The sequence below is a fragment of the Lithobates pipiens genome, unplaced genomic scaffold, assembly GCF_037356315.1.
Source record: "Lithobates pipiens isolate NorthernLeopardFrog02 unplaced genomic scaffold, aLitPip1_a1.2 Scaffold_14, whole genome shotgun sequence".
NCBI lineage: Eukaryota > Metazoa > Chordata > Amphibia > Anura > Ranidae > Lithobates > Lithobates pipiens.
Genome location: NW_027507728.1, coordinates 1,585,546 through 1,594,643, shown reverse-complemented (window position 1 = coordinate 1,594,643; position 9,098 = coordinate 1,585,546). Strand labels below are relative to the sequence as shown.

At 52.8% G+C, this 9,098-nt stretch overlaps 1 protein-coding gene across 1 annotated transcript in view; it reads left to right on the top strand.

The window, feature by feature from the left end:
- Nucleotides 1–5,739: 5,739 nt before the first annotated feature.
- The window catches only part of RAB14 (RAB14, member RAS oncogene family), a gene marked incomplete in the record, with an annotated part of 32,193 nt that continues 28,834 nt past the window's right edge, over nucleotides 5,740–9,098 (top strand). The window contains 1 exon segment of the mRNA XM_077479163.1: nucleotides 5,740–5,913.

Below are 9,098 nucleotides of genomic sequence, written 5' to 3'. Positions count from 1 at the left end.
GAGGATAGAGGAGACAGACACAGGAGAGCAGGCTTGCGGATGACGGAGGCATACAGACCACGATGTCAGGGGCTCAGCAGGCATGATTATCGTGGTCTGTTTGCAGAGGGGAGGGCATAACTAGGCACGATCAGCCAGGTATTACAGGTGTTACATGGTGCCAAATTACACAGCACAAGCGCTATGCTGTATAAAATGCTTTAAAGGAACAGAATCTGTTTTTTTTCTTTTTGGGTTAACAAACGCTTTAAAGCTAAAAAAGCTGCACCATTGGGCTTTCACACTGGAGCGGTGCGCTGGCAGGATGTCAGGGAAAAGTCCTGCCAGCAGCTTCTTTGGAGCGGTGAAGGAGCGGTGTGTTTACCGCTCCTCCCCATTGAAATCTATGGGGCAGCGCTGTAATACCGCCGTCAAAACGCCGCCATTGCCAGCGGTTTTAACCCTTTCTCGGCCACTAGTGGTGTGGTGTGAAAGGGGTCTTAAAGCACTCGGGCTTTCACATTGGGATTGCAGATGAGGCTTCTTTCAAGAGCTTCACAGGCGCTTTTTTTTAACGCTAAGGCCCCTTTCACACATGCGGATGATATGTCCGTATTTCATCCATCCGTTTGCGGATGAAATACGGGCATACATTCATCCCTATGGGATAGCGGGTGCCTGCGGATGAACATCCGCAGACACCCGATTTCCTCCGCAACAGTCCGATTCTGCAGACGGAGGAAAATCTTATTTTTCTATCTGTCTGCAGAGCGGATCAGATGAACACGGACACACGGTCCGTGCACATCCGATCCCCATAGAGGAGAGCGGAGAGCTGACAGGGCGGTCCCCGCACAGTGTGCGGAGACCGCCCTGTCCGCAGCCGGCTCAGCGGGGACAACGGAGCGATCCCCGCTGAGCGAGCGGATCATCACGGGGCAGATCATTACTGATCCGCCCTGTGTGAAAGGGGCCTTAAAGTGGGAGTCCACCGGGACTCCGCGTTTTTTTTTTTTTAAAGCCAGCAGCTACAAATACTGCAGCTGCTGACTTTTAAAATAGTGACACTTACCAGCGCGCCCGCAATGTCGGCACCCAAAGCCGATCTCTAGATCGTCTCTCGAGTGCTGCAGCCGCCATTTTGGGTATGGGAATCAGGAAATGGAGCCTTTCGGCTTCATTTCCCGGTTCCCTACTGCGCATGTGCGAGTCGCGCTGTGCAATAAGGACGGTCCCCGCTGCCTCTGGGATCTGTGTGTTTCCCAGCAGGCAGCGGGGCACTTGCGGAAAGGGGTGGGCACTTGCGGAAAGGGGCGTAATATACGCCCCTTTCCGCAGAGAGCTATCCCGGAAGTGGGTGCAGACAGGCCCGGACTGGCCATAGGGCACACCGGGCATTTGCATTAGATTTTCAGTCTCTGGTCATCTCCTGTAATAGATCCGCAGTCTCTGGTCATCTCCTGTATTAAATCCGCAGTCTCTGGTCATCTCCTGTATTAATTCCGCAGTCCCTGGTCATCTCCTGTATTAAATCTGCAGTCTCTGGTCATCTCCTGCAATAGATCCGCAGTCTCTGGTCATCTCTTGTATTAGATTTTCAGTCTCTGGTCATCTCCTGTAATAGATCTGCAGTCTCTGGTAATCTCTTTTATTAGATCCGCAGTCTCTGGTCATCTCCTGTAATAGATCCGCAGTCTCTGGTCATCTCTTGTATTAGATTTGCAGTCTCTGGTCATCTCCTGTAATAGATCCGCAGTCTCTGGTCATCTCCTGTAATAGATCCGCAGTCTCTGGTCATCTCCTGTATTGGATCCGCAGTCTCTGGTCATCTCCTGTAATAGATCCGCAGTCTCTGGTCATCTCTTGTATTAGATTTTCAGTCTCTGGTCATCTCCTGTAATAGATCCGCAGTCTCTGGTCATCTCCTGTATTAAATCCGCAGTCTCTGGTCATCTCCTGTATTAATTCCGCAGTCTCTGGTCATCTACTGTATTAAATCCGCAGTCTCTGGTCATCTCCTGCAATAGATCCGCAGTCTCTGGTCATCTCTTGTATTAGATTTTCAGTCTCTGGTCATCTCCTGTAATAGATCTGCAGTCTCTGGTAATCTCTTTTATTAGATCCGCAGTCTCTGGTCATCTCCTGTAATAGATCCGCAGTCTCTGGTCATCTCTTGTATTAGATTTGCAGTCTCTGGTCATCTCCTGTAATAGATCCGCAGTCTCTGGTCATCTCCTGTAATAGATCCGCAGTCTCTGGTCATCTCCTGTATTGGATCCGCAGTCTCTGGTCATCTCCTGTAATAGATCCGCAGTCTCTGGTCATCTCTTGTATTAGATTTTCAGTCTCTGGTCATCTCCTGTAATAGATCCGCAGTCTCTGGTCATCTCCTGTATTAAATCCGCAGTCTCTGGTAATCTCCTGTATTAATTCCGCAGTCTCTGGTCATCTACTGTATTAAATCCGCAGTCTCTGGTCATCTCCTGTAATAGATCCGCAGTCTCTGGTCATCTCCTGTAATAGATCCGCAGTCTCTGGTCATCTACTGTATTAAATCCGCAGTCTCTGGTCATCTCCTGTAATAGATCCGCAGTCTCTGGTCATCTCCTGTAATAGATCCGCAGTCTCTGGTCATCTCCTGTAATAGATCCGCAGTCTCTGGTCATCTCTTGTATTAGATTTTCAGTCTCTGGTCATCTCTTGTATTAGATCTGCAGTCTCTGGTCATCTCCTGTAATAGATCCGCAGTCTCTGGTCATCTCCTATATTAGATCCGCAGTCTCTGGTCATCTCCTATATTAGATCCGCAGTCTCTGGTCATCTCCTATATTAGATCCGCAGTCTCTGGTCATCTCCTGTAATAGATCCGCAGTCTCTGGTCATCTCCTGTATTAGATCCGCAGTCTCTGGTCATCTCCTGTAATAGATCCGCAGTCTCTGGTCATCTCCTGTAATAGATCCGCAGTCTCTGGTCATCTCTTGTATTAGATTTTCAGTCTCTGGTCATCTCTTGTATTAGATCTGCAGTCTCTAGTCATCTCCTGTAATAGATCCGCAGTCTCTGGTCATCTCCTATATTAGATCCGCAGTCTCTGGTCATCTACTGTAATATATCTGCAGTCTCTGGTCATCTCTTGTATTAAATTTGCAGTCTGGGGTCATCTCCTGTATTCGATCCGCAGTCTCTGGTCATCTCCTGTATTAGATCCGCAGTCTCTGGTCATCTCCTGTATTAGATCTGCAGTCTCTGGTCATCTCCTGTAATAGATCCGCAGTCTCTGGTCATCTCTTGTATTAGATTTGCAGTCTCTGGTCATCTCCTGTAATAGATCCGCAGTCTCTGGTCATCTCCTGTATTAAATCCGCAGTCTCTGGTCATCTCCTGTATTAAATCCGCAGTCTCTGGTCATCTCCTGTATTAATTCCGCAGTCTCTGGTCATCTCCTGTATTAAATCCGCAGTCTCTGGTCATCTCCTCCAATAGATCCGCAGTCTCTGGTCATCTCTTGTATTAGATTTTCAGTCTCTGGTCATCTCCTGTAATAGATCTGCAGTCTCTGGTCATCTCTTTTATTAGATCCGCAGTCTCTGGTCATCTCTTATATTAGATTTGCAGTCTCTGGTCATCTCCTGTAATAGATCCGCAGTCTCTGGTCATCTCTTGTATTAGATTTGCAGTCTCTGGTCATCTCCTGTATTAGATCCGCAGTCTCTGGTCATCTCCTGTATTAGATCCGCAGTCTCTGGTCATCTCCTGTAATAGATCTGTAGTCTCTGGTCATCTCCTGTAATAGATCTGCAGTCTCTGGTCATCTCCTGTATTAGATCCGCAGTCTCTGGCCATCTCCTGTATTAGATCCGCAGTCTCTGGTCATCTCCTGTATTAGATCCGCAGTCTCTGGTCATCTCCTGTATTAAATCCGCAGTCTCTGGTCATCTCCTGTAATAGATCTGCAGTCTCTGGTCATCTCTTGTATATGATGACTGTAAAGGAGAGGAGCCAAAGCAGACACCTGCTGCTGAGTCCTGGCAGAACACCGGATAACAGAAAACGTGAGTTCCGCGCTGTGCTCTGCGCTCACCCCCTTATAACCTGGATAGGAGGAGCGATGCATATAGAACAATCATTCTCTCTATCTTCCTCCTGCAGTATCAGAATGCCTGTGAGAGGTAGAGGAGAAGCAGGAGACTGCAGGAGGAAGATGAAGAGAATGATTGTTCTATATGCAGCCGCCCCCACCCCTCCTCCTTTCCTGCTTATTACTGCTGCCCCCCCCCCCCCAGGCTCTCTACACCACCCATACTCTTTGTCTTCTCGTGCTCTCTGCCACCCCCCCCCCCAGTGCAATCCACCTCAACCATGCCCGCTGCATCCCCCAGTGCGCTCCACAACCCCCATGCCCTCTGCCACCCCCCAGTTTGCTCCTCCTCCCCCATGCTCTCTGCCACCCCCCCTGTGCAATCCACCTCAACCATGCCCTCGGCCACCCCCCCAGTGCAATCCACCTCCCCATGCCCTCTGCCACCCCCCAGTGCGCTCCACCTCCCCATGCTCTCCACCGCCCCCTCCCTATGTTCTCCGCCACCCTCCCTGTGCTCTCCACCTACCCAATGCTCTCTGCCACCCTCCCTGTGCTCGCCACATCCCCCCATGCTCTCCAGCACCCTCCCTGTGCCCTCCATCTCCCCCTATGCTCTTTGCTGCCTCCCTGCGCTCTCCACCTCCCCCCATGCTCTCCACCGCCCCCCCCCCCCTGTGCTCTCCACCACCCCCATGCTCTCTGCTTCCCCCTGTCCTCTCCACCTCCCCCCATGCTCTCCGCTGCCCCTTGTGCTCTTCTCTTCCTCCCTGTGCTCTTGCCCCACCCCATGTTCTCAAGATTCTTCCCTGTGCTCTCCATACCCCCATGCTCTTTCCTGGTCCCACCTCACCCCCCCCACTCCTTTGCTGGGTTCCCCCTCCCCTCTCTCAGGGGATTTGTCAGAGTGGAGCGCGGGGAAGGGGCCGGTTACCATGTCATGGGCTGCTCAATACAAAATGCCCGGGCCTATTTTTTGTCCCAGTCCGGGCCTGGGTGCAGATACCTGTACTGTACAGGTACCTGCACCCCCCGCCCCCCTGAAAGGTGCCAATTTTGGCGCCGGAGGGGGGGGAGGGTTCCGATGAGCGGAAGGTCCACTTTAGGGTGGACCTCCGCTTTAAGTGCCTGAAAAACGCCCCAGTGTGAATGGGGTCTAACTGCAAAAAAAAAACCGGAAGATGTGAAAACGGATAAAAACGTCACATTAGTCGGATGTGCGAACCATTGAATGGAACCTGAAGCAGCATCATCCGTTCTTTTGTCTTAGCAAAAAACGTGATTGAACTGACAGTGTGTGGAAGGAGCTGCAGGTCGGGGACAGAAGGAGAAGGATACTCTGAGCCCTCAGGGATCCACCTTTACAAGTCAGCGCCGCTCTCATGTCAAAAGAGACAACCTGTCCTCCTGCAGGAGGGGGTCACTTCCTGTCCTCACCTTCGCGGGGCCCCGCCCACCCTACATGTCAGCTCCCCATGACAGGAGGCAGGTCACCTTTAGCAACACAACTCCTAGCAACCAATTAGCTACCTGTTCGTGCTGTTAGCCACGCCCCCGGTGAAAGGAGAGGCGGGGGCAGGATTGGTTGCCGAGGAAATGCGCACAGCTCAGGTTCCGCTCTTCCGCTCTTTCTTTTCTCCTGCTCGCTTGACTGTGTGCGCGCGCCCCAGGCCCCTCCCGTTGCGGTTAGCGCTCGTCCCCGTCGGCTCCGCCCGCACCTCCGAGTCGCTGGGAGCGCGCAGGGAAACCCCGTGCAAGCGCCGCCGCCATCTTGGAGATAGAGAGAGCGGAACCCCCGACACCCGCCGCACACACCCGGCCAGAGGAGGAAGAGAAGGGGGCATCTCTCCGACAGGTGAGGTACACCCGAATCTCAGCTGGTTTACTCTGTGTACGCTCGGGGCCGGGTCACTGTGTACAGCCAGCAGCGCCCGCAATCCTGACACCCGCCTATGCCCCCTCCCCCGGCTCATGTCATCCGCCTCGCCTCATATCTAACCCCCCCCCCCCCATCCCCCGCTTTCAGTGTCATCCCTCCCCAGTGGGCTCTGTCACTCCCCATGGTACACCCCGGAACGGTACAGCCTTGTAACCCCCCAAGGTACAACCCTGCCCCCCCCCATGGTACATCCTGGATTGGTACAGCCCTGTCATTCCCCCACTGGGTACAGCTCTGTCACCCCCCCATGGTACACCCCGGATTGGTACAGCCCTGTCACCCTCCCCGGGGTACAGCCCTGTCACCCCCACCCCCATGGTACACCCCGGATTGGTATAGCCCTGTCACCCCCCCCCCCCCAATGGTACATCCCGGATTGGTACAGCCCCCCTTCAGTGTACCCTGGATTGGTACAGCTCTGTCACCCCCTAATGGTATATCCTGGATTGCTAAAGCCCTGTCAGCCCCCCAGGGTACACCCTGGATTGGTACAGCCCCCCAGGGTACACCCCGAATTGGTACAGCCCTGTCACCCCCCAGGGTACACCCCAAATTGGTACAGCCCTGTCACCCCCCCAGGGTACACCCCAAATTGGTACAGACCTGTCACCCCCCCAGGGTACACCCCAAATTGGTACAGACCTGTCACCCCACCCAGGGTACACCCCAAATTGGTACAGCCCTGTCACCCCCCTCCCCCGGTACACCCTGGATTGTGAAACAGCCCTGCCACCTCCCCTCACCCCCCCCCCCCCGGGGTAAACCCCAGATTGGTATGGCCTTGTTACCTCCAGAAGCCAATGTGGTCCCTGTTTTATATCCTCCTCCATATTACTTTGGGGATGGGCAGTGTTACCGCCCCCGCAGTCACCCTCCATTGGGCTACACAACCTCCTGTCCAGGACCCCCAATCTACCCCAGAATTTCCTTTCTGTGTAACTACAGACCCCCCCCCCCACGCGTCTGAGTCTTCAGCTAGACCTCGACCCCAAATACGCCCCCCCGTGTACCCCAGTGTGGCCTGACACCTCTATTGTATGTAAAATTCCCATCCCTGTGTGCTATGACCCCAAGACACCCCCCCCCCCTCATATGTCACACTGACCCTCAGATCAGCCATAACATTAGGACCACCCGCCATAACCTGTCCAGGCATGGACTGCACGAGACCACCCAAGGTATGCGGTGGTACTTGTCACCAAGCTGTCACTAGCAGATCCTTCCAAGTCCTGTCAGTTATGAGGTGGGGGAGGCCTCCATGGATCCGACTTGTTTTCCCAACACATCCCACAGATATTCGATTGTATTGAGGTCTGGGAAACGTGGAGGCCGAGCCAACACCTCCGATTCGCAGTCGTGTTCCTCAAACCATTCTGATGCCCCCCCCCCCCCCCACATCACATGTAATCCCCCCCCACATCACATGTAATCCCCCCCCACATCACATGTAATCCCCCCCCCACATCACATGTAATCCCCCCCCCCACATCACATGTAATCCCCCCCCCCACATCACATGTAATCCCCCCCCCCACATCACATGTAATCCCCCCCCCCACATCACATGTAATCCCCCCCCCACATCACATGTAATCCCCCCCCACATCACATGTAATCCCCCCCCCACATCACATGTAATCCCCCCCCCACATCACATGTAATCCCCCCCCCACATCACATGTAATCCCCCCCCCACATCACATGTAATCCCCCCCCCACATCACATGTAATCCCCCCCCCACATCACATGTAATCCCCCCCCCCCCCCCCCACACGGGTCACACTGACCTATTTCCTGGGGATTTCTGTATGGGGGACCCTGTTGAAAACAACGACTAATCGCATTGAACCCCATGTTTCCATATTGGTAACCCTGGTGTCACATAAACATCCTACATATATAGCGCTGTTCTCCTGGTGACACCCTGAAATCAGACATTGGGGCCCCCCCCAAGTCCTCATCCCCTCTCATCACTCCGGCCTGGTCTTTTTTTCCCATTGTGTGTAGACCCAGCATGACACATTGCATCATCACCCGACAGCGGGAGGAGTTGCACCTTTCTGCCCTTCCTCTTTTGTTATTGCGTCTGGCCGACAAATAGTTAAAGCCTTCCATCATGTGATCCTTTGGTTGTCCGAGGCTGTCTATAGAAACCCCCCCCCCCAGTTGTGTGTGCTGAGGGGGGATTCTTCCCGGCAGGAGGATGCACATTCCGGAAGTGCGATCTTGTTTTATCCTCCAGTTTTACCAATGGAGCCGTCTCCACATTTATTTATCTTCAGGCCAGGCGTGTGTGAGATCGCCCCGTGTGAGATCGCCCCGTGTCACCGTGCGTGTTATTAACCCCTTTCTGGTTACCAGAAGGACAAAGCAAATGAATGCAGCCTTTCCAGTGAGAAGTACGCAGACTGAGCCCTCTGGGCCAAATGTGATGATGGTTCTTTTATTGTGGCCTGCAGATCGCACAGACTGTGATCTGGGCATTGCAGCAAATGGAGGTTTCTGTGAAGTGGTACCGGGAGCCAGATCAGTGGATCGTCTTAATCGGGGGGGGGGGGGGGGGGTGTTTAATGTATTGATTTAGTCGCCGTGCGTGGCTGCAGTTTTGGGGGGGTTACAGATAATTATGTGCATTGTGCGATTGTTCGTTGAAATTGCTTGGTTTACACAAATGTCCATTTCTGCATTGTGTGCGCTTTGTTAGGTGTGATGAGGCTGATGCGGCGCATGTGTGGTAACCCGTAATGGGTTAGGTTACCACATATATGTACATACACTGTATAGGGCAGTGATGGCGAAACCTTGGCACCCCAGATGTTTTGGAACTACATCTCCCATGATGCTCAGCTACACTGCAGAGTGCCTGAGCATCATGGGAAATGTAGTTCCAAAACATCTGGGGTGCCAAGGTTCGCCATCACTGGTATAGGGTAAATGTATGTGCAGTGTAGGGCTGAATTGATCATTAATCGACAGTTAATAGTTGGTTAAATCGACAGTTAATAGTTGGTTAAATCGACAGTTAATAGTTGGTTAATCGAGATTAAGCGACAGTTAATCAATTATGAAATTAATCGATTACTATTTCCATAATCGATTA